The sequence below is a fragment of the Haliotis rufescens genome, unplaced genomic scaffold (genome assembly GCF_023055435.1).
Source record: "Haliotis rufescens isolate VD_foot unplaced genomic scaffold, xgHalRufe1.0.p SCAF_2, whole genome shotgun sequence".
Taxonomy (NCBI): Eukaryota; Metazoa; Mollusca; class Gastropoda; order Lepetellida; family Haliotidae; genus Haliotis; species Haliotis rufescens.
The window spans coordinates 56,452,614-56,478,191 of NW_025963890.1; the positions used below are offsets into that span (position 1 = coordinate 56,452,614).

A 25,578-nucleotide genomic window follows, 5' to 3' on the forward strand; every position below is an offset into this window, starting at 1 on the left:
TGCTATTCACTCAAACTACACCCATTCACACTCTAACTCACTCAAACACCCACTGACTCACTAACTCAAACATCCATCGAACCACTCTCTAGCTCACCAGTACAATACCCAAGAGCACATTGATCTACCATATACCTACTAAACTATGCTAGCATGAATAACTTTATCCGCTCAGAGCTGTGCCTATATAACTCGTACACTGAAAATTATATTGTATGTGGTCCAGTAACCATGACGATGGGATGTATTGAACAGTTGGGGGTGGAGGTTTTAGGTGTATATCATTGTTACGTAGATATATAGCACTGCAGGTCCTCTCTGTTGCATCCATCAGTTATGGGCCAATTTTCTGCCGCGGTTGCTGATATTTTGGCAATTTGAGTAATTTACTTTTAATTTGCTTGGGCTTTGTGGTGAAGGGGTCGAGTAGATATTACTCTTCATAGAAACTCATGACTGTGGAAATAATAAATGAGCTGAATACCCATTTCGTGTTTTTTTTGTATTTTTCCACTTTTTTTATTTGTCAATATCATGACTTTGTCAGGATTGTGATGTAGGGTGTTAAATGTTCATTGTAAGTGATTCTTCAGCTGTCAATAAGTACTGAGTATTAGTTCATGTCCATTACTTCGTCATGGTTGTGGTTGGGAAATATTATTCATTGTCCTAATTCAAGAGATCTTAAGCTGTATCTTTTGATTGAATTCATTCATAATGAGAGATGTTTGGTGTGACATTAAAATTATTTCCGAGAGCTTGCTTCTTGCAAGGAATATACGAGTTAGTCCCGTCCACAAATGGGAAATTTCACCTGTGTATGATTATTATTGTTATGGATTTAAGCACATTGAAAAAAAGGAATATGTTATTTTAACTTATTTAATTATTCATTTTGTATACCTTTTGCTTAACAAGTGTCTTAAATATACCTAAGCATTGTGACCAATGTCTCAAAACCTATGACCTTTGACACAAAAGAGGAATAATTTATGTGTTGTACACTTCAAGCTGACAAATCTGTCAGTTACGTTACGACATTTTTGATACATTTTCTGACATCCTCCTTAATGAAAAATGTCTATTGTCATGTAATTCATAAAGCATGATCCAAATAACTGCTTCCTGTGGAATTAAAAGTAAATTCCCAAATAAAATATGTCTACTAAACCATGTCAACTTGAGATATTAAATCTATCATCAGACTGGCCCTTTTCCCCAAAGTTGCTGACACAAACATGCTGATAGTATTTTGACATGTGCATCATCGTCTTGACAGGCTGAGTGTAACATATATGCTATGAGTTACAATAGACCCACAAGCCCCATTTCACATTGTGTGTCAAACAGTTTGTTCGTAAACATGCATTAATCATAACATTTGATTATGGAAAATTATGAAGCACTGATTAAAAGTTAAATACTGTCTAAAATGATTGTAATTATATTGTGTTTATCAGTTGACATATGGGAAGGACAATTATTTATTTTGTGAAATTACTAAATTGTGATAATTATGATAATATGGGCATGGTAGTTTAGCAAGCATTTTTGACTCATTCGTCATTTGTGCCACTAATTGAAATTTGGGGGTTTATGTTTGATATTGATAGCATTGTTGAGTGAAATATGTGTATTAACTTCATTGGAAGGTAAAAGCATTTTTGACATCACTATAACAACAATAACAGTGATGATGATGAACATATTGTTCAAGATTATTCCACTTATAGAGCTATGTGCATGCATATGGGTGTATGTGGCTGTTTGTACTAGCCCATACTTATACTGGTTTTACAGTGCTAACCCATTGAGATACCATGCTGCAGTTTAACATAGATACCCGACTCAGACACAGTTTGCTGACTCTGACCCCATAAGTCCATGTTTTATCCCCTTTCTCCCAAGCCCAGGCAGGGTAACAACAAGTTCCATCTTTCAAATCCACAACCTTCTGTTCTTTGGGCAGACACTCTATCACCTATTCAGCTAGACCATAGAGGCTACATATAATAAAGAATATGTAAATGATATATGGGTGATGATGATGATGATGATGATGATGATGATGATGATCTGTGATTACAGAGTAGTGGTATGATGATTATGGAAGTGATGATAATGATGTCAATCTTGAAGTGGAGGGATGATGATGATGATGATGATGATTAAATTCATAACATAAATAAATGTAACAAACTTATTCAAATGCTCATGCTTTTGAAATAGAGCCTATGATTACTGTGTTCATGATAAAACATGGTTTTACCTATTGCCAGAGATACTCCAAATAGGGCGTGAGAAAGGTCATAGTAGATGTACATTTCAAATGTAATAGATAAGGTTGTTTATAGACAAGGTAGGTAACCCAGTGGAGGCATCCAAGCAGCTGTGACCTCTTGCTATATATAGAGCTGATGACAAATTGCAGTCCTTGAAACACACATGTAGACATGTAGACATGTAGACATGAATTTTATTTCACTAAGAAATATGAATATTAATGATGAAATCGTGCAGTGTTTTTTATTTTTATTGTAGTGGGATTCTTTTTGAAATTTGAATTAAATATTGAAAGTTATTTTTCATAAAAAGGATTTTGTCAAACTGTAACAAATAAGGCCTATTTTGTATCAAAATTGTTTTATGTAGGCCACTGTGTTTCAGCTCTAATGTTGCTGTCATGCATTCTCCATTTAATTGCGATAATGTATGCTGTGTTATTTGTTATAGTTTATACAATATACAACATCAAATGCATGCTTATACAATATCTCTGCAAAATAATAATACTTACTCTTTGCAATATGTGTAATATGATAAACTGCATTGAAAAAGCTAATGTTGTTCTCATGATATCAAAGAATAAAACGTGCATTTTTTTTGTTTGTTTTATAAACAATATTAATTGCTTTTGATATTTGAAAACACTCTCTTGTGAAAGAAATTAAAATGTCACATTAAACCAGTGAATGGATGTTAGATGTTAGTTGACCTTGGCCCCTTGTCTTAATCTAGCACACATTCATGTTTGCTGAGAGAGAAGAGTACACAAGGGGAGATCACTCTTGTTTGATTGGCCAACTTACAAAATATTTAGACATCGACAAAATCAATGAATGACCCTTGTTCCTTGCAACTGTGGGACAGTTTCATTGGTTTACTTCAGGTTCAAGCCTTAGGAAATGTAACTGATTTCATTCAGTGAATTGAAGGGCTAGTATGAAAGGGACCGACCATTTGATATTTGAGGGAGGGGGGTGAGGAAGGCAAAGGGATTTTGTATGAAGACCAGATATTTAAGACAAGATGAGCATTTTCTGGCACAATTTATTTTGGGGGGGATAAAATTCGAGCATATATATTGTCATTTTGAGTACAATATGATATATACATTGTTTTTGTCCTTTGTATTTTAGGGATTCTCCAACATTAAGAATGATGCATGATTCCCATACATCTAATGTTTTTCCTGAGAATTTGTTTAGTTTCAAACTGTCCATGATGGTGTGGGGTTGTTAAAAAATAGATCAGTTTGATTTCTATAATTTTGAGAGTTATTACAGATAAACTGTATGTCACATTGTGAGGAACTAAGAGCATGGTTATTTCATGTTTATGATTAATGGTTGTAAAAATTCTCCAATTATTTTGAAAATATCAACATTAATGATAATCGAGAATAAGGGGGTATGTTCTATTTCACCTCTCCCTCTGTGATGATCAAATGTCTGAATGCTATTCACCTCTCCCTCTGTGATGATCAAATGTCTGAATGCTATTCACCTCTCCCTCTGTGATGATCAAATGTCTGAATGCTTTTCACCTCTCCCTCTGTGATGATCAAATGTCTGAATGCTATTCACCTCTCCCTCTGTGATGATCAAATGTCTGAATGCTATTCACCTCTTCCTCTATGATGATCAAATGTCTGAGCACTGATTACTATATCACCTCTTACTGTATGTCGACCCAAATAAGCAATATATCACCTCTTCCTCTAAACTATCCCGACTGAGCAGGGTGTAACCTCTTCCTCTATCTTCCTACACAACTATCCCTTATTTTCTCCCTCTGTGGCCCAGTTGATGAAGGCACTGCAATTCACTGTGCAGAGTTGCATCCCTTGGCAACACCAGAAACCTATGACAATGGGTTTGAATCCCTGTTCACCCCAATTATAGGTTTGTTAGCACCACACCAGTGCTCGTGAGTTTCACCAGTGTGGTAAATGTCTGAGACCTGCATCACCAGGCCTCATCACAATCACATGACCGTCACATGACAGGAGAGTACCATCTATTATCTGTCAAGTAAAGAAATGAACAGTGAGTCTTCTCAGACCTGTCATGGCACTTAATGGCATGGATTACAGAAATGATTTGTTCTTTATTCTTTATGAGCCATAATGATTTCCTTTCTTAAAATATCAGACAGACAGATTGAAATAATCTTTTTATTCCCTTTTGTTAATCTTTTTTTTCTTCAACTCCATTTGAATATACATCAGTTTGATTACATCTGTCAATCAATTATAGTCTGTACCGTTAGGATGAAACTTGTACCGTTAAGATAAAACTTCAATTATAGTCTGTACCGGTAAGATGAAACTTGTACCGTTAAGATGAAACTTCAGTTATAGCCTGTACCATTAGGATGAAACTTGTACCATTAAGATGAAACTTCAATTATAGTCTGTACCGGTAAGATGAAACTTGTACCATTAAGATGAAACTTCAATTATAGTCTGTACTGTTATGATGAAACTTGTACCGTTAAGATGAAACTTCAATAAGAGTCTGTACCGTTAAGATGAAACTTCAATTATAGCCTGTACCATTCAGATGAAACTTGTACCGTTAAGATGAAACTTCAGGTATAGTCTGTACCGTTAAGATGAAACTTCAATTATAGTCTGTACCAGTAAGATGAAACTTGTACTGTTAAGATGAAACTTCAATTATAGTCTGTACCGGTAAGATGAAACTTGTACCGTTAAGATGAAACTTCAATTATAGTCTGTACCATTAGGATGAACCTTGTACTGTTAAGATGAAACTTCAATTATAGTCTGTACCGTTAAGATGAAACTTCAGTTACAGTCTGTACCTTTAGGGTGATGATGTGTACCTACCTTCTAGTGTAAACATCCTGAATACATGTTGTACAGACATGCAACAATGAGTGGGTGAGTGAGTGACTTAACACCGCTTTTAGCAATATTCCAGCAATATTGTGGGGGGGGGGGACACCAGAAATGGGCTTCACACATTGTACCCATTTGGGAAATCGAACCTGGGCTCTTCGTGACAAATGAACGCTTTCACCACGAGGCTACCCCAGGGCCTAGCAACAATGAATAGATATTCCAATTATTTATTTTTGTTCGTTTATGAGTAGATTAGTTCTTGTTCAACTATAAAAATGATATGAACATGAATAAAAGTTTAGCCTATGTTTGCCACTGACAACCACTATGCGATTCATTATTATTATCAGTTTTAAATTGGATTATAAAAAATCTGGAATTTCATTGAAATAAATGGAAACCCTTTCCATACTCATAGGAATTATGTGTTAAAAGCAAAGTCCATTGTATGATTCTGACTACATCATAAGCTCGTGTTTATTAATCCCAATCAAATAGTGGTGACACCAGGTGTTACCCAAAAGTGGAATGTATCCTGCCTCATCCGAGACCTCACCATGAACAAATCTTATTTATTTTTTCAAATTAGCATGGAAGTTGTTATAGGTTAGGAAGCAATGAAATATTAATATTTCATTGAGTCACAAAGAGCTTATTGTAACAAATTAAAATTGAAATTAAAACTTAAAAAATGACCACGAAACTATATTTGATTTTTTTCTTTGCCCAGTGTCTAAATGTTTCACAAAATGGAGTCCAGATTCTTCAATAATACATGGCTAAGGCCGTCATGATTCTTGGTGAAATCATGTGCCACCTCACTGCATGGCTTATTGATCATCCCAAGGAAGCCATCAATGGCCATGTTGGATTTTTTCTGCCGAGATTTTTCTGTCGAATGTTTCTGTGCGCTGATTCGTAATTAAATCCATTATTAAGAAGAGAATGATGATATGAATGATATAGGATCAATGTACAAGTAATGCATGTTTTTACATGGTTTTATGTGCGAAGCATTGTTGATTTCAGAGTTTGGTTAGTAGATCATACAGCTTTCTATGTACTTTTCACTTGGGGTGTCATCAATTACATAATGATCTTGTCTTTGTGTTGTCAATGTGAGATAATCACATCTGTTGGTTATTATGTACATTTCAGTATGTACATGATCAATTTGGGGAAATCAAATGAGACAATTGCCTATATTTGTTAAGACGTACTATTCCAAATGTGTATGATAAATTTTAGAAGAATATATTTAATTAACATGTGTATATACTTGTACATATGTCTTCATGGTAGGGTCAATTTCAAAATTTACAACATGGATCTTGAATGTACTGATAGATTTAAGATGTACATTTCTTGAAAAGGGTTTTGATACTAGAAGGATATCTTTATTTTAATTCAGGTATTTGTTTTTGGACTGATTATATATTTAATATGATAAAATATTAGACCTATATTGTAGAAGACGATTAACAACTGTTTTCACTTCATTTATATTGACATCTTATTTTCTTAATAGAAAATATCACCTTGCAGGAATGTTCTGCCATTTTTTTAAAACTACCTCGCTGTCCATTTTATACCATATATAAATACATAGAACAAAATATCTGCTATCATAGATCAATTTTGTAAGATGAAAGCATTGTTTTTAGTGCATTCTATTTAACGTCTGGTGTCAACATTTCTGTGTCATGAAATTTCGACATGACCTCCTCCATTGCTAGCAAACCTCATCAAGATCTAAAATGCTGCATGACTCACAACTAATAATAGTGGATATCCATTCCATCAAATTAGAATGCTAATACAGTCAATCTGTAATACTCATGTGGTAATCTGTAAGCAAGTGTGCTTTCTATAGGTGCAATTGTTAATGCTACTATTTGTCAGTTTTTGAATATCTTTCCTTATGGAATAAACATGCAAATTGCATGGACGCTCATGATGTCATTCTAAATAAGGGTTTGTCGATAAGACCATGCAGAGTGTATGCGAGCTAGAAATCTGTCAATTCGTAATTAGCTTGTAACATGTCAAAAGACGAGGGAACGTCAATAGCTTGTAGATGCATCAGCTGGGGTCGTTTATTGCAAAGAGGGAATGAGATAGAACGACATTGCAGGAGAGCACAATTTGACATTTTGAAATTATTTTCTGTCTGTGTGTACGTCTATTTATGGGGTATTTACTGTGTTATTTTACATTAACTCCGGTCTGAAAGAATGCTGGAGATAGGGAATAATATCTGTGATTAAGGAGTAGTGGTATAATGATTATGGAAGTGATGATAATGAGGTCACTTTTGAGGTGGAGGGATGATGATGATGATGATGATGATGATGTTGATGACTAGGACGACAATGATGACGATGATGATGATTATGACATCAGATGATGATGATGATGATGATGATGATATAAATGAGGATAATAAGGAATGATGAAGTTATGATGTTGACAATAATAATTGATATGTTGGTAGTGGTGGAGCATAATAGTTGATTATCATGATGGAGATTATTTGGCAAAGCATTGGATGGTCTTATGGTGGTCAACAAAGGATTGAAGTTACAGTGGTAGTTGATGATAATCACATACTCCATTCCCCCTCAATCAAATATATGTACATTTCCACCTCACTATGTACATTTCATGATGGACATGGATGTAGCTTTAGGTGTCCATCAATATGTCATCAACACCTTTACGACATTGTTATTCCTGGCCATCATCTGTTTCATTACCTGATGCTGGGGTTATGAGGAGGCTATAGTTTCATGGCATTATTATGGTAACATGTCGCTGTATGTTGTGATAACCTTGTCAGTTTAATGGTCGTCTTTGGTACTGTCAAGCCGTGGGCATAATGTATAAGATGTTGTCCACATATATCAAAATTATGTAATATATGTTACGTATATTAAAAATATTATTTGTATAGGACAAGAAATAAGTTCAGCAGAATTTTAATCAAGGAAATGTGCAAGATGATATTCATAAGTATAAAGCGTTAATTAAATGCTTCAAAGGTTTGTGAATGTAACATAAATGAAATTGACTTGCCAGTGATGAAGAAGGGGATGTTCGCAGGGGGAAGGGCTGATGGGGAGGGGGTGAATGCACCAGCCTGGGAGGTGAGATCGCTGTTGGGGGCGGGGTATTGTATATCTATGTCAAATGACTTACAGCTGGTCCTGTTTACGTGAGAGCCTCTGATGACTTGTGAAGAGACTTGAGAAGTTAGGAATCTCTCAAGCACCCCCCCCCTAAATCAAACACCTCTCCCCCCATTGAACACCCCTATCCCATTTAAATATCCTCCCCCTGCCACAAGCCCTTCCCAAATCACTACCCCCTTCAACACAGGTTTGCAGTTTGCAACTGGTTTCAACCAAGCTCAGCTCTTCCAACATTTCAGTATGTGAAATATGCTATCAAAATTATACTTTTATACTCAAGTTTGTTTAAGATACCATGCATTTTCCAACATGCACTATGCATTGCATGCATATATCAATTATTTCATAAGTTATTATAGACGGGTCAGTCTGTAGGCATTTCTTTTAATTTTAGATACATGGAAAATGGTTTAATTTACTTTTTCAACACTCAAAACCTCATATAAATACCATTCATTCAAGATCAACCTGAATATGGTGTTATATGATATCACATGGTTTGGATAAACTCAAAATAAGATAATAATCAGTTTTAAAGAAAGTATTACACAAATTGCATAAGCTTGAAAACACTAATGAGTTTGTGTGTAACCATGTATTTTTTGTCTATATTAAGATAAATGCAGCCGAAATCGTATATTCAAGAACACTTGGTACAGTTGCAAGTTTTTTTCCCAGACCTCAGGATCTAACACCTGACAAGAACTTGCTGACCAATGTGTTAAACCCATGTCCACTTTTGAAGTTCAAAGGTTAGGTTATGAACTGGACCTTGTCCAAACGTTGCAACAACATGAAGCCACTATCAAATACACAATGTCTACAAAACTTCGTGCGTGCTACCCTCCACAAGTCTAAGTCCATGCAAACAAATTTGTAATGCTTTTCATTAACAGACCGAACTGTTTCCAGGGCTCTTCTCTGTCGCTTCATTCGCAAGTCCTGCTCGTCCCTGATTGGTCAGTTGTGTGTCACATGTACCTATTTACCCTCCCCCTAACCCCTGACCCCCACCCCCAGCCAGATGGTCCTCTGTCTCTGAAGAAGACCCAAGTGCGAGTACAGATGCTGCTTGAAAACTATCTTCACAGGATGTCAAGATCAAAGAAATATGACACTGACGTCCTTTGCTAGTTGTTCATTACAGGAATGGTGCAATGTATGTCTGCTATAGACGCCTTGCTTTCATTTCCGTCCCATGTCTGACACATACTCCTCCGATTTCCCTGTCGTCTGTCCAAGGAACAGATAACGGATAACAGATAACTCTGTAGGGTGTTTGTCGACTTTACCATTCCGTCTCTTGGCGCTTCGATAACCAGTTTCAGACATCTGTAATCGCAGCAGTAGGAAATGGCTGCCCTTAAACATAATCTTAAAAGTCAGCATGTTTATGTTTTAAGTTTTTAATTAAGTTTACATTTTGAAACTATTTCAGAAATTTTCAAATTCCTCTCAAGTTTTAATTATCAGCACAAGACATCCAGGAAGCTCTCCAGAGAAAAAAACCTGGTCTTGATAAGCAAAGAAACAAGAGATAACTCTGAAATATTTAATTGTTTCTTTATTATCCTAAACATTTTGAAATAAATAATTTTAGATGCTTCTTTGTGATGTTTTGTGGAGCAGTATTAAAGGAATTATAAAAATCCTAAACAAGGTTGTTAGAAATATTCTCAATATTCAAATACTTGCGAAACCATCAGGATTCCAGTGTTAATGATATTTGCAATGATGCCAATTTTCCTGTGGGCAAATACCACAGATGTTATCGGTTATTTTGCTATTGACATGAAAAATTAACTTATTTATGTCAGTGCTAAGCCGGGGGCTTCTTTCTTGTTGTCATGGGTTATTATTAGTCAAGGGTTTATATAACCTTATTGAGTTTTATGTGCTGCAACAGGGATGCCCATTTGTAGTTCATTGATTTACATACATAAATGGTAAACATGATTTACGTCATTCCGTCTTATGAAGATGGTAACTTTGGTAAAAGTAAATTTTGAAGATGTCATAAAAACACATTTATAATTTGGGTGCGAAACTACACCAGAGCAACCAGGCAAGGATTTTGCTATACTTGAGATAAGGGTAGAATTTTTTAGCACTGAAGTTCAGGTCATTTTTGTATAAATTTAATCAGCACAAGCCAGCTAGTCAGATATAATTGAGCACCTCTGGTAAAATTTCAATTTTGAAATAAATCTTATTTCCAAATGATACAACTGATGTTACAACTTATTCCAAATATGTGGTAGTAATTGATACGTGTAGCCTGAAATTTACATACATTTTTTACGTTACCCCGAGGAAGGATTTAATGTACATTTTTTTCTTTAATGGATTAATGATGTTTTAAGATTGATGAGAAAAAGTTTGGTTGAATTTATGGGTCATCAAATAGACATTTTCATAAATCTTGATTGGTATGATTGATATGAGAAGGCAACATGATTAGTAAACGTGTTACATCAGGAATGTATTCTGACTTGTGACTAATCTAAAATACTCAGGTAGATTACCTGTTATTCTGACATGTTAATTTATGTGATTTAGGTTGTGAAATCTTTTGGAAGAAAAATTGATATGATATTTTCAGTAAGAGGAATATTAAAATAATATATCAATAGGAGAGGAACAGTTGTGACAGTCATCAAACTTTGAACAGACAACTTTATGAGATAATGAAATTTGACTGTATATGTTTTTCTTGTAGAATGCAATCCAGATAACTATACATCTATAGAAGAAAAAGAAGAAGAAATATATTGTATGTGTTTATTTCCTTTCCTAAGATAAGATAAGATAAGATAAGATAAGATAAGATAAGATAAGATAAGATAAGATAAGATAAGATAAGATAAGATAAGATTTATTTATATATTTATTACGGAACAGATGCAATATTTAGAAGACAAAACATTTTCATTCATACATACATGTATCTGTCCTTCCATCCGTCCATCCGTATGTACATGCATACCTACCTACCTACCTACCTACCTACCTACCTACCTACCTACCTACCTACCTACCTACCTACCTACCTACCTACCTACCTACCTACCTACCTACCCACCCACCTACCCACCTACCCACCTACCCCACCTACCCACCTAGAATCATTTAAGACATCCATATATAACAAATAAAAAATTGGCTGTTCTCAGAAGATAACCAAGTAAGGTGTCATACTTGACAAATGCAGACTTATCATGATCATACTGACATCTGATCATCAGCTGTCACTGACCACTGACCACTGTTGTCCATAGCACACTGACCAGCATCCCTCTGGTGGTACATTAGCACCATCAGGAAGAGCAGAAACAGGGTGCTTATCACGTCAGTCTGATGCTAAAACTATTGACGCATCTGGCTTCTGTAATGGCTTTTTATTCAAACAGTGGCCTATAAAATGCTATCCTGATAGCAAAGCTTTTGCCGAAGATAATTGCAATTAGCATGATTAGAGAAGTGGCACAGGCCCAGATCAATACAACTGAAGAAACAAATGCATAAATGTATGAACTGCTCCTTGACACTGACACCTCGCTTATAGCGCAATAGACGCAAACATACACTCGTCAGTTTCAGTCTGAAATGTACAAGTGAAATGAACATGTAAAATTTATGAATGTATGGAATGTGTTTGAATTCAATCTGATTAAAATTAGGGGAGGGGGTATAAGAAAGTTTGTGGTCTGTTGGCTCTGCAGAGTGTCTGTGATGCTGTGGAAGGACCATATGAAGCTGACAGGAATGAAGGTCATATGGGCATTAATAAGCTATCATCCATCATTTTGGTCCCCAGCTTGGCAGGACTGGTCCACTTTATTACATTTGGTTAAAAATCTGGAATTTCGATACCCAGACTGTGGAAGGAAGTGAAGGTGACAGGCAAAACATTGGATGGTCTTAGTTGATAAATGGCTGTACCAGCCTACATCCTCAGTCTGTGGCTGCCAACGGAAAATGTCAGAGGCTGTGGCTGTAAATGTGTTGTGTTTCTGCAATGTAGAGTTGGACAGAGTCAAATACATCAGCCAGAGAGAACGTGGCTGGACAGTTCAATGCATTTTTACCAAAAATAGATATTATAGATATGGTTTGCGTAAAATATAGAATTGAGGACTTTTTAATATTATAAACACAAGACACCATTTAAATATCATAGCTAAAGGATTGTGACCACTGATTTTTTATAAAGTATAAAAAATATATGAACAATAAAAAATTCAACAACAAAAAAGAAAAAAGTATCAAATATATATAAAATGGCCATGTCAGAGAACAATCAGTCTCAATCATCTGCCGAAACAGATTCCATTGGACATGAAAGGCAACACAGCAGTGGAAGTTATTTGCATAGACCACTGAAAAACAGGGATAGCACCAGGTGTTCGCTAAAGGATAGGAGCACTGGAAGCTTAACATGAAACTTACATTCCCAGTTGCTGATTTTCTTGTGTAGATTTCAAACATATTACAGCATATTTCTTAATGCACTTAATAGATTATATATCCCCATACAGGTTTCGAAATGTCTACATGTCTGTCAGATAGATGTTCCTGAAAATAAGGAAATGGCCAATTCAAATCAAGTCCAAAGACTCACAACAGGGAAATTACTGAATTGTCAATTCTTGGTGAATATGTGTCACTCTACTCGAGTGTGACATCACTGTGAAAGTTGCTTTATTTTGGGATCTTTCGGAAATAGACACTTTAATTGATCCTGTCACACAGGAACTGTCAGCTGTCCATTGATTGTCACGTGTGAAATGTACATGACTTTTCTTACACAGATGTCTTTCAGATTTCAGATCTATCACTATGATCCTAATTGTTCCCAAGAACACTTTGTAGACATTTCATAAGGTGTTAAAATTTTTAAATTGGAGGTATTTGGAGATGTATTTATTGCTTATTACAAAATCAGGTCAATGGATTCAAGTGTCAATCAAGAGAGGAACTGATTACTCATAGAGGATATTGTAGTCATCAATATTCACATCAAGAATAATAATTTACAATGATTAACTCAGTGTTTAGTATAATTCTTGGAAATATTTCCTGCTAGTTGCGTCTATGTTTAGCCATTTTCTATAATTAACCATACCCAAATATTTTCTATTTATAACAATGTACTGAACATGAACTTTATTATAAGCAATGGTTAACTGTTTGGGACAGTATATTTCTTGTGTATTTTATATTGATTTTTCAAATTAACAAATGTGAATAAATATGAATAATATATAATGTGATAAAAATACAATATTTTATAGGCATGTGTCGTCAGAGTTCCCCTAAAATCAAGGACTGTTTATTCCCATGAACATTGAGAATGGTTCAACTTTCTCATAGGTCTAAATAACAGCTGCAGAGAATAGGATTGCGTCTCCTAAATGCTTCAATGATCTCACAAGATAACTTCTTCATATGAGTTTATACGCTGCACTGAACACCCCTTCACTCCTGAGAAATGTAAGGGATGGTGAGGAGTGCAATGAACTTTATGTTGTTCAAACAGAAGAGAAAACTGTTCAATTCCATCTCAGGTTACACCTCCTTAGAAGTGAAGGATAATCAGTAGATTTACAAAGTAGAATTCAAAATGTACCCTGGATATTGAAATCCATTGACATGAGGGAAACACAGAGCAGTTTTCACACTGTCTCCTGTGGAGTTTCCATGCCATGTTGGCACTGTTCCACAAGGTGGTCCATGTGAGATATGATCATCTTCACATCTTAGCACCAAGTTTGCTTCATGCTTGCTTAAGACCGCCTCCGTGGTCTAGTGGTAGAGCGTCCGCCCGGAGAGCGGAAGGTCCGGGGTTCGATCCCCGGCCGCGTCATACCAAAAGACGTTAAAAGATCTTACTTGTTGTTACCCTGTCTGTCGCTCGGCATTAAGGGGCTAAAACAAGGACTGGTTGGCTCGGAGTCAGTATACTGTGTCTGAGTGGGGTATTCATGTTAAACTGCGGCATGGTATCTCAGTGGGCTAGCACTATAAATCGGCATCAGTCCGGACTAGTACAAGCAGCCACACACTCGTGCATGCACGTCGCTATATAAGTGCAATAATCTTAGACGCGACGTTAAACCCAATTTCACCTCACCTCATGCTTGCTTAAAACCAATTAACAAGCAGACTTAGTCTGTCATACATTCTAAAACAAATATATCCAATACAGCCCATGCAAGTCTATAATGTTGGCAAGTATAGATTACTGCAGTATCAGTATCTGAAAATGAAAGTATCTGGGCTCCTTTTTATTATATTTTATAACTATGATTAAACAACTGTTTTTTTCTGTAAAATATGTTGATTTCAGAGACTAGATGTTAGTCTGAAGGAGACTGGATATTATTGTGTGTGACTGCACAGTTGTGTGTCATTGTACCTTGACCATGTTGTGGGTTGTTGTTCATGCTATCGGCCACTGGTTTCTCCGATCAAGGCTCAGTTATAGCTATAGCTGTAATGTTTCTGACTCACTCAGTTTCACAATGTGGTTGCTCAACAGTTGGAGAGGAGAGGAAGTGACCCACTGTGTTCCCGTTCTCAGTAACAGTAATGTGATGATGTTCCCTCCACACTTGCAAATACATTGTAATCTGGTATTTTCTACACCATTCTTCAGATTGTATTATGTTTCATGGAAAATTGAGACATCCAATACAGTCAAATAAACTGGCAAACCTTTTTTATAAGTACATTATGTAAGTACTCCAAGTTATATGGCCCCGTGAAGATCCGGGTTAGAATAGGTCTTCAGCAACCCATGATTGCCGTAAGATGGAATCGGGAGGTAAGGCTTGCTGACTTAGTAGATGCATGTCATCGTTTCCCAATTGCGTGGATGGATGCTCATGATGTCAATCACTGGATTGTCTGATCCACACTCGATTATGTACAGACTGCCGTCATATAGTTAGAATATTGCTGAGTGCAGCATTAAACAACAAACAAACAAATCCAAGTTATATGAGATATATGAACATTTATCAGATTTATGGGCCAAAATGTTTGATTGAAGTTGTGTTGTCGTGTATATTTGTAAAGAAGGAAACCCAAACACTTAACTTTGTGACCTTTAATATTAAAGAGTACGAGCTAGAGCACACACTTCATCACATTTGCAAGTTTTTTTTGATGTACTTAAAAACAAAGCATAAGGTGTGGCTATTTGTTTGAAAGAGAAAAAGACCCTTAATTAGGAAAACCTGATATATTCTCTCTCTGTTAATGTTTTGTATCCACAATATTGACTATTGTGGTGTACGTGGCTCTCCATATCTTAAGCTTAATATCTTTAATCAAGAGAGGGCTCTCAAGGCTGTCATGTAATGTAAACAAAGTTAGGGGTGACAACAGTCAACTGTACATATATCCCAGCGTAGAATTGCAGGTAGAATGTGGACAGGTAGATACAGGAAATACCTGGAATATCTCGTTATTGACAACCAGGTGAACAGAAAGTGTCACCGTCACCATGTTGACTGTGGAGTTAGTTTACTGTTGTATAGGGTTCTGTAAACACTTTGGACAGTGTTCCTTATCAGGCAACTGGTCAGAGTGGTGAGTTGATTATGTAATGTTCGATATTGATATGTGGGTGGTCGGAGGTCAAGAAGGACCAAACTGTCCTTGATCAAGGTGTGAGGTTGAATCTCTTTAGGATTTTAGCATTACAGTGAGATTGTGGAAATTGATATTGAAATTTAATAATTGGCTTATGATTGCAAAAAGTTTTTAACATTATTATTCGGAAATATTTGGATACATAACATAGCTAAGATTTGTCTTTTTATGTGGATGTTTGTATTATTTTAATTTTGGGTTGCTTTTTGGTTTTAAGTAAAGGTACAGTGTTATGCAGGATGTGTTTCTAATGTAATGTTTGCAAGGTGTTAATAATTATAGCCTATGTTTATTCTAATGACAGTTTGCATGCAACTTCAGTTATTCTGACATAATACATTGCAATCAATAAAGAAAGCGTCAGTCATCAGTGACATGTACATGCGCAATATACATGCCCCCTACTAACATAATTAACCCTTTAAGTGTTAATCTCACTCATCATGCTCACAGAAATTAATTAGAGATACGAAAATCAACACATCAAAAGTGCACTGTTTCCCCTTTGACTATTGTAATGTTAAGTAATGCAATGTACGAGGTTTTCCTTTAATGTGCTCACGCCTACACCCTCACAGATGTGAACCTGGTCATTAATTTCAGTGTTGACCTAGTCGTATTTCAAGCATTATCAGACTCAGTAAGATCTGGGGCTAATGAAGACCCCATGGCAGGAAATCACACCATAAAAATTACACAGAATGGAAACACATTGAGGAAGTTAAGATTATCAGTGTTCAAAGAAAATTTTCATGGGGAGAAACCTAGTTGGTGGTAGGGGTCAGTTGAATAGAGAGGTGGTGGTATTTGTTTGGGTCAGTTGGGGTTATGTCATCTGGACTGAGATAATGGAGTAAGTATTTCAGGGCCAAGGTGGTGAAGTACAACTTGGAGGTGGGGAGAAGAATAGAGGAAGATGGTGGGAGAGGTAAAGAAGAAATAAAATGGTGTTGGGAGAGTGAAGGGGGATGAGCATGTTTCTGTTTGTTGTGGAAACTTGATGTTCTGAAGGGTAAAAACCAACTGGGGTCAAGGTCACAGATGTTCATCTTGGGAGGAAAATGATGAAGAAAAACATTTAAAAATGGCAGGGATGAACATGTGATGATATTTTGTATTTTAGCACATTTGGTTAATCTGTGTTGCTGTTATTAGTTTTGTCACAATTCAAAAACTGTTAAAATGTGTATGAGAATGTGAAAAAAATTAACATGAAGTCTCTATTGATTTATTTATTCTTACAACCATTGTGAAAATGATAATTTTGTAAATAACTGTAATAATTGTAATTTTCACACCTGGTCCAATAGTTGTCATGCATAAATCTAGTTCATGTTCAGGAGGCAGGTTTATGAATCTTTTCATGGAGAGGAATGTTTCAAGGTCAAAAGTTTACAGGTTCTTTAAGAAGTCTGAAGAAAAAATGCAATAAAAATGATATGACTTGAACAATTGAAGCTGGTCATGATAGACAGAGGTCACTCTTTGCCTGCATACCTTTCAACTATGATACATTGAGGGACCATTGAATGAAGAAGATCTTAAAGAGAAATGGAAAGCAAAGAAGATGAATAAATGATTTTAGGAGAAATAGAAAAGAGAGAAATGGATGAACTTTGAGAAGGAGGTTTTAAAGTGGTCTTATCAAATTAAGGAGGGGGATATTAGGGGAGGGGGAACTATGACACTTGGACATGAATGACACATACTGACCAATAGTGGACACAGGTCACATCTGACATCAACTGATTTTGTAAGCAACAGGAATTTCCATTCATGACGAATGCACAATATTTGAGAAGAGGTGTGAATGTGAATGAGGCTTAAGGAAAATTGTGGTAGGGGTGAAAATTAGGAGACAGAGATTGAGGCTTGGGGTGATGTGTGGGGGGGAGTGGGGGGTATAAGAGGAGATGAAGAATGTGGATGCGTTTGAAACAGATTGAGATAAAGATACTGAGTTGGGTGATTGGGGGGAGGGTTTTCAATTGACCATAACTGGACAGGGGTCAGATAATTGGACATGAGTGCTTCAGTATTGAGAACATGGAAAATATGTCACTGATTTATTGAGATGAAATGAATATTGTCCCATGAAGAATTCTAAGAATGGGCTAAGTGGGGGGAATGCCTAAAGCAAGACAGTGTAACATGCCTGACAGAATACTTGAGGTACCTTGTCCAGATGCCGTGAATCATTAATTTACACATGAATATCAACACTGTAATCTTGTGATTATGTCTGTGTACTGCTGTAAAACATGTAATTCTACTGGATAACCTTTCCAAGACAATTTACCCAAATATGCAGGTTCCTGGAAAAAAAGAAACATAAATATTATTATTTAATGTATATGATTTATTATACAGAGATACAATTTATGTATCAACAAATTTTCCTTAACAGTATTTTGAAATATTACATTTCTATTTTTTGTTTAAGAAATATAACAATTTATCTCATAAAATATATGTACTAAATGATATGATACCCAGAGATCTGTATTTATTAAGTAGATGCTAAATATTTGAAGACTGTAGGAAATTGTATCCTAGATGGTTAAAGACGACATGAGGTATGATAATTTTAGTGGATGGGAAAAGGTTAACCTAAGGGTATGGAGACTTGATGGTGGCACACAGTTCATTTGATACCTCTAAAAGTGTGATAATTTGAAGAAATAAAAAATATAATGATTGATGGGAGGGACCCTGACCAAAAGGGGTTTGGGGTCAGGGTAGTGTTTCGGAGCTGGGCCAGGGGTGGACAAGATCTAGACCCCAGGCATAAGATTTGACACTACTGATCCTGGGGAACAGGTGAATATTTTATTCTCATGGTGAGGGGATTTGAATGGTGATCAAAGCTCAAACAGGGGTTAGATACGGGTATCAATTAGAATAATAATTGATGGGTCAGGGTCCGGTGATTCGACACATCTGATCTTGAAAAAAGAAAGGAATTTGAATGTGACGGATTTGGGTGATGACACTGAAAAGAGCCCCAGTGGGGGGGTTTTCAAGGGGGAGGAGATGAGGGGATTCTCAAACATCAAAGAGAAAACCGAATGAAAATTAGGGACTGCATTTTAAGCTTAAATTTTCTTAATAAAGATTAAGAGGTAATATGGTGAAAAGCCAACAAATATTTTGTGTTCCTGTTGATGCCTTTGATGATTATTCGAATAATCATTTGGAGATATGTGGTTGATTGAACATGTGCATCGTTTATTAAAAAATCATTAAAAAGACATTAAGCCGTTTCATGAATATGTGTCTATTATGAAAGCAGGGTGTTAATGATAATAATTTCATATGTGATGTACATAACATCATTAAGAGAAACTGATCACATGAAGCACAGGCTATCCACATGTGAAATTCAAAAATAATGATGTACATAGCGAAACTGATTCCAGTGGGGTGGTATTAGCAAGGCATTGATTGGCAGTGGGTGGTTTATATAGATGTGGGGGGTCTGTCTGTGAGACGAGGGGGAGGAAGGGTGGGGGATACTTGAGATGACCATTAGTGGACAGGGGTCAGAGTACACATCTGACCAGACCACAATGGGGTGTGTGTGTGGGGGGGGGGGGGGGGTCTGAGAAGAGAATCATGATTACAATCAGCCTTGCAAATTCTGTGAAATTGATTATAATAGACTGGATCAAGTCCCCATTTGAGAACTTGTGACCTTGCACTATTTTTTGCTGGACTAAACATGCGGTGTCATTAGGGGGTGAGTGGGTGGGGTGGGAGTGGTGGGGGGATGAGAAGGAAGGGGGAGGGAAGAGGAAATACCACCATAGTCAAAATCCTTAAACTCTCATATCTCCTAGTTTCACACACATTATATTTTCAGTTTTCTACAGTTCATAAAATGATCAATATGTATAGTAAAAAGTTTGTTCAAGTATGGTGATACCAGAGTTTCAATTTGCAGCAGTTGATTGCACAAATAGTCCCTCACACTATCAGCGTGAGTGAGTGAGTGAGTGAGTGAGTGAGTGAGTGAGTGAGTGAGTATGGTTCTCTGCTGGTTTAAGCACTATTCCATCAATATCACAGCGGGGCCACCAGAAATAGGCATTACAATATTCCAGTCATCAAGCTGTGTTCAGGTGTGTTGAAAGAAAATGTTCATTTTTACAGTTGATTATACAAATATTTCTCAAAACACTTTTAATGGAACATGGTCATATAAAAGTGCAATGAAAATGGATTTTCAGTTTGTCAAATTCTTTATGGACATTCTACATAAAATCTAAGTAATGTTGCCATACAAAAACTGAACCATTGTGAATGAAAATGATAATGGTTGACTAAAAGCCTGATGTTTTATGCCTGTTATAATGGTATTCGACAGAGCTACAGTTACATCCATATGCCAATCAGACGTATTATTCATGTGTTATATATGAACTCAAAACACGAATACCAGGTATTCTAATCTCAGAAAACAGATGAAATCTATTGCTGAAATCTACAAGTTCTAACATTTGTTTTTGTACATGTCATACTGTTAATTTAACATCTGCTTAAACTAAAGTCGGGAAATGGGAGCTTTGCAGATCATTATCACCAACAGCAGAATAATCTCTCCTTGCTCCTGGAATTGGCGATAATTGACAGATGTATATTTTCATTTGACATAATACTTTCAAGCTAAACATATTGCATAACCAGAGCAGATAAAGACACCTTTTCTCATGCTCTAAGACTTCCATTTAATAAAGAGATAAGCATCAGACTTGAAATTGACAAGGGCTTGGCAACGTGACACCTTCCCAAATCAAATCTCACACCTTTGATTGGTCAGTGATGCTTACAGCACGCAGGGGATTAATTTCTTGACCAGCGTCCACTACACGAACCAGTCAATATTCAACGGTCACTTCAAGAATTCCAAGTCTATTATTTTTCTGTGCCCACATGGGGTCATACTTTGACTAAAGTGGAATTAGGCTCCAGGATATTGACACATCGGTGAATAGACAGGTCTTCATTTCAGTCCTGACCTATCATTCATTGCAGTCATTTGAGTCGAAGGCGAAACAAATTACATTTGATTTATAACAGTGTTGTAGCAGAGGAGGCTAGCCTCAGATTCTTAGCCTCCTTGGTTTCAAAGGAATGTCCCATCTTGATCAGATGGTGTGTCAATGAAAACGATTTTTTTCAATTCAACAAGTTTGGAAAGAATAAAATATGACAGAATACTGGAGGATGGATTTGATAAAGATTCCTTGAAACTGGCTGTTGGGTCTTGGGCAGTTTCCTCATCTTCATCATATCAATATTTTTCATCATCCTCTTCATCACATTCATTTTTGACTACCTCCACCATTAATACACTACCGTTACTGCTATGATGAACTTGAGGCATTTAGCCACTCACTCACTCACTCTATCATGAACAATTTACATTGTGTTACCCGCAAACAGCTGATAATATTCATTATGAAAATAACTGTCACAATCACTTTTTTTATTTACACTGTATACATAAAACAGAATTTGTAAACAATATACCAAAAGTAACATTGTCATAGAACATCTGTAATAATTTTAATAATGCAGCTAATAACATACTGGATACAAATCCCTTAATAAACAACACTGAGAGGCTAATAGTGAAATGATTATGATTAAGAAGTTTCATGGGAGTGCCTATATATACTCACCAATAAAACCCTTCACTGTTCTGAATTTCTGCTGACTTCGCATAATATGGGAAATCATTACCGACAGGTAGGTGTAGTGAGTCAGGTGTGTCACACAGGTGTTACAGAAATGTGATTGACACCTATCATCTGACATCTTGACGATCAAACTTGAGTCATATCACTGGGAGCTTCCTCGTTCATTTCAATATATTTCCATATTTTCCTAAAAAGGAAATTGATAAAAAATAATCTATATTTTATTCTCATATATTTAGAATTTTTATATATTAAAAATAAATACCTTTCATAACCTATTGCAACAGTGTGACCATAGATTCAAGATTCAAGATATTTATTGTACAGAACACCCTTAGGGGCAGGGTACAAATCTATAATGCAGATACAGCATATTTTACAGAAAATCAACATAGTAAGACTAACATGATAGCATACAGTAAATAAAGGGGGTTGATGACAGCATTTGTAGGAATTGTGTGTATGTGTCCTCATGTAATAAATAAGTATTTCATCGGTTTGTAAAAAAAGTACCAAAACCTTTCTTGAAGCAGCAGTTGCCTCATTCTAGTTTCTTAAGTTTTGGGTGATGGTTATTTTCTATGGTTAAGAAAGTGTTCATTGCTATGGCACAACTGGTGGGAGGTGGATATCATTTTCAGAGAAGGATTGGTAGCTTGTCTCCACTTAACAGATAACACATTTTCAGACAAGAGTTCATTTTTATCAAAGAAATACACTCAAAAACATATAACATACTGCCAAATATGAGTGTAGGTATGAAATACTTATAAGTAATCAGTTAATTGATCACCGTGTTTCATTTACCGTATTCGACGTAATAAGCTCCCCGCTCTATTAAGCGCCCACGGCGATATTTGCTAATGTATTGGTTAGTGAACAATCCCAATTAGCACCCCTTCGGATTGATCAATGTACACAAGACTTATTTATTCACGTATAATACGCACTCATGTGTTATGTGCACCCTTAATTATAGGCAATTAAATTCTGGAAAAATATATATGTTGTATATAAACATTTCTGGATGTCAGGATAAACCACAAAATTTATCTTTCAACTCTGTTTTTTCCACCAAAGAATATTCTAATAAGCCCCCTATTTCTAATTTTGAGAGCGCCCTGGGTGCTTATTATGTCGAAAGCGGTAATAAGTTTTACAGTTATGTAGAAAAGTGTATAAAGGGTTAAGGGGTGCAGTACAGTGAGGCGGAGCAAGTTTCTAATATCTGGAAGTGATTGACAGTTTCCGTATGAATAAGCAATAGATGATAACTGTTAGATCATCAATTCATATGTACTAAATGTGTGCACTGTGCAAAAGTAGGCCAATAGGATACATATCTAATGAGCTATATTCATCAAAGAAGTTTATGGTCATGGTTATGATCAGGTTCTATCTGCTGAAAGCAATTTTCTTCCTTACTCGTAAATTTCAACAGCTGTTTGTCATTTTGTGTGGTTGATTTTCTCAGAATTGGGCTAAAGCTAAACAGACCCAGGTGCCTCCTTTGGAATATTTATATTTTACAGGTTAAAAATGTCTGTGATTTTAAGACAGATTTCCTGTATGTTGTGTGTTTGGGTGATTAACGTAATTATGCTTCATGACAGATGAGGTAAATTTCATTTGAAATATTTTGAAATGTGCATCCTCAATGTCATAATTATTGCAAAATAGATTTGAAATCGTAAAAAGTAAGCAATTAGGAGTTTGGAATTATACATGCTATAATGATATTGTGAAATATTTTCTTTAAATTGTCTAAAAATTACATAAATTCTGTCACATGTTCTGCATTTGATGTGACTCAAGCAATGTATGGTCGTTAATATCTGTCAACACCATACCCTCAGTACAATCGTGTATTCAGTATGGATATTGATTATGCATAAAGTCATTAGCCCAGCGCAATTGGTAGTCTAGCAATGGAGAGTAGTGTACAAGATCATATCAGCATGGTAAATTAAGCCTTCGAAAACAGTTCTGTCGCTGCTTATCTCACTGCTCGTACACATTTTACTGCCTGGGCCTACACCATCATCATCCTTGGTGCAGCTGTATCTAAACAGTTTCACCAAATAATGAAAATTAACAGGTGTGGTAGCCCTATTGTAGGTGTGTTTGCTCATGATGTATGTTCTGAGTTTAAATCCTCAAAAGATCTTGCTGTCAAGACCCTATTCTCAAATGTATGAAGCCCATTTCTGGTGTCCCCCGCCGTGATATTGCTGGAATATTGCTAAAAGCGGCGTAAAAACATACTCACTCACTCTCTCTCTCTCAAATGTCAAATGTAATATATTTGTTTTCCTGGAAGATCTCAAATTCCATCTTCCAACTTACCTTTTTGTACTGAACAAAATAATCATAATATTTTTAGGAGAATAATGTGAAAAGATTATTTCCAAATTCAAGCTTTCAAATCATTACAAAATTTCCAGTTAATATATCCCACATTATCTGCATACTATAACCAAGGGTAGATAAGTGCAGGACGTTTTCCTAGGACCAGTTGAGACCAGTGCTTTCCCATTCGTGTCAGGCTACTTGATATAAATCCCCACCTTTAAGCTGTTAATAACGAAGCACTGCCTTCTCTTCCTGTCCAGACTGACCCAAGCATGAAATCTGGTCCACTAGATGTCCAGGGTACATTATCACACAATTTCCTTCACATAAGCCAGTGTGATACAGCTGTACTAGGGTATTATGGCTGATCAGGTATTAAAACCCCATACACCCCTTTCAAAACAGCTTGGCTTGACAGGAAATTCATCCAAAGGCTTTTGCTTTAGGCACCTTTTTTTCCATACTTGTTTGAGGAAAAACTTGATTTTTAAAAATTCATTTTGGATTAGAACTAGACTTGCTCCAAGGCTGTACTGAAAGAAAAGTCCATGGATGTGTAGTAATTCTATCCTCCTAATACATGCAAGTCTAGATATGTGGACAGTCTCTCATAGAGACAACTTGCTCTTAATATTTACATAATTTAGAATTTATGATTTAAACTAATAATTATTGCCTTTAGAGGCTTGTGCAAGTCTAGATTAGAGCATACATTGTGGATTAGAACATGTTTGTACCATGCTTGTACCCTGCGCCATGAGGGCTTTTTCTACATCAAATTCTATTTCAAATGACATTCTATTTCTACATACATGTTTTGTATTTGTATGACTGTCTATATAATATTTTTTGTTCAAAATAACTTTTTCTAAAAACAAAAGTCAAATTCTAAAACAAAAGGATTGTTTCATTTCCTAAACATTCAGAAATTGCTCAGCATTTCCTTGACAGCAATACATGGGGGGGGACGGTGGTAAGTTGAGGGGGGTGGGTGGTGTGTGGGGGGTAATCTAGAGCTTCCCTCCAGATCAGCTGTCACTGTAATAAGCAACCTAAAACCTATCTGACTGGCACAATTAACATTAACACTTAATGAGGCAAAGTGACTTACTAAGCACATAAATCAGCAAGAAGCATCAGTCCAGCTTCCCCGTGTTGATATCAGGGTCATAAAGTGCCAATTTCTCTTGTGATGGAGTGGCCAGGATTGCAAGACCTTGCTCTCAAGTTTCTAGCTTGTATATTTCAGGTGGACAGTGTTAATGTCAAAGCTGTTGATATGGACCATATTTGTTGCTCTGGTGTATGAAAAATATCATTAACCCTTCCTTTTGTTATCATTCTATCGATGGATATTGTCTTTTATGCAAGGATGAGTGTGTGAGAGAAAGAATATATTAAAAGAATGAATTACAGAAGGGAAAAAAAGAAAACAAAAAGACAATCTGTGTGGAAAAGTGAGTGAATAGCTTATTACAGCTGTATTAGTGTGGCCTGTAAGTAACTGGGCATGGACCAAACAAAC

The 25,578-nt window shown here is 36.1% G+C and overlaps 1 protein-coding gene and 1 long non-coding RNA gene across 6 annotated transcripts in view; one reads left to right on the plus strand and one right to left on the minus strand.

Moving 5' to 3' along the window:
* The window catches only part of LOC124141191 (serine/threonine-protein kinase MARK1-like), a 267,102-nt gene that overhangs the window by 104,256 nt on the left and 137,268 nt on the right, over positions 1-25,578 (plus strand). The gene's annotated exons all lie outside the window — the stretch shown is intronic.
* Positions 11,461-24,491, minus strand: LOC125382105. Its single transcript, XR_007222323.1, has 3 exons — positions 24,269-24,491; positions 21,684-21,888; positions 11,461-12,353 (listed from the first exon to the last, which is right to left on the minus strand). It is a non-coding gene; the product is annotated as an uncharacterized LOC125382105 (long non-coding RNA).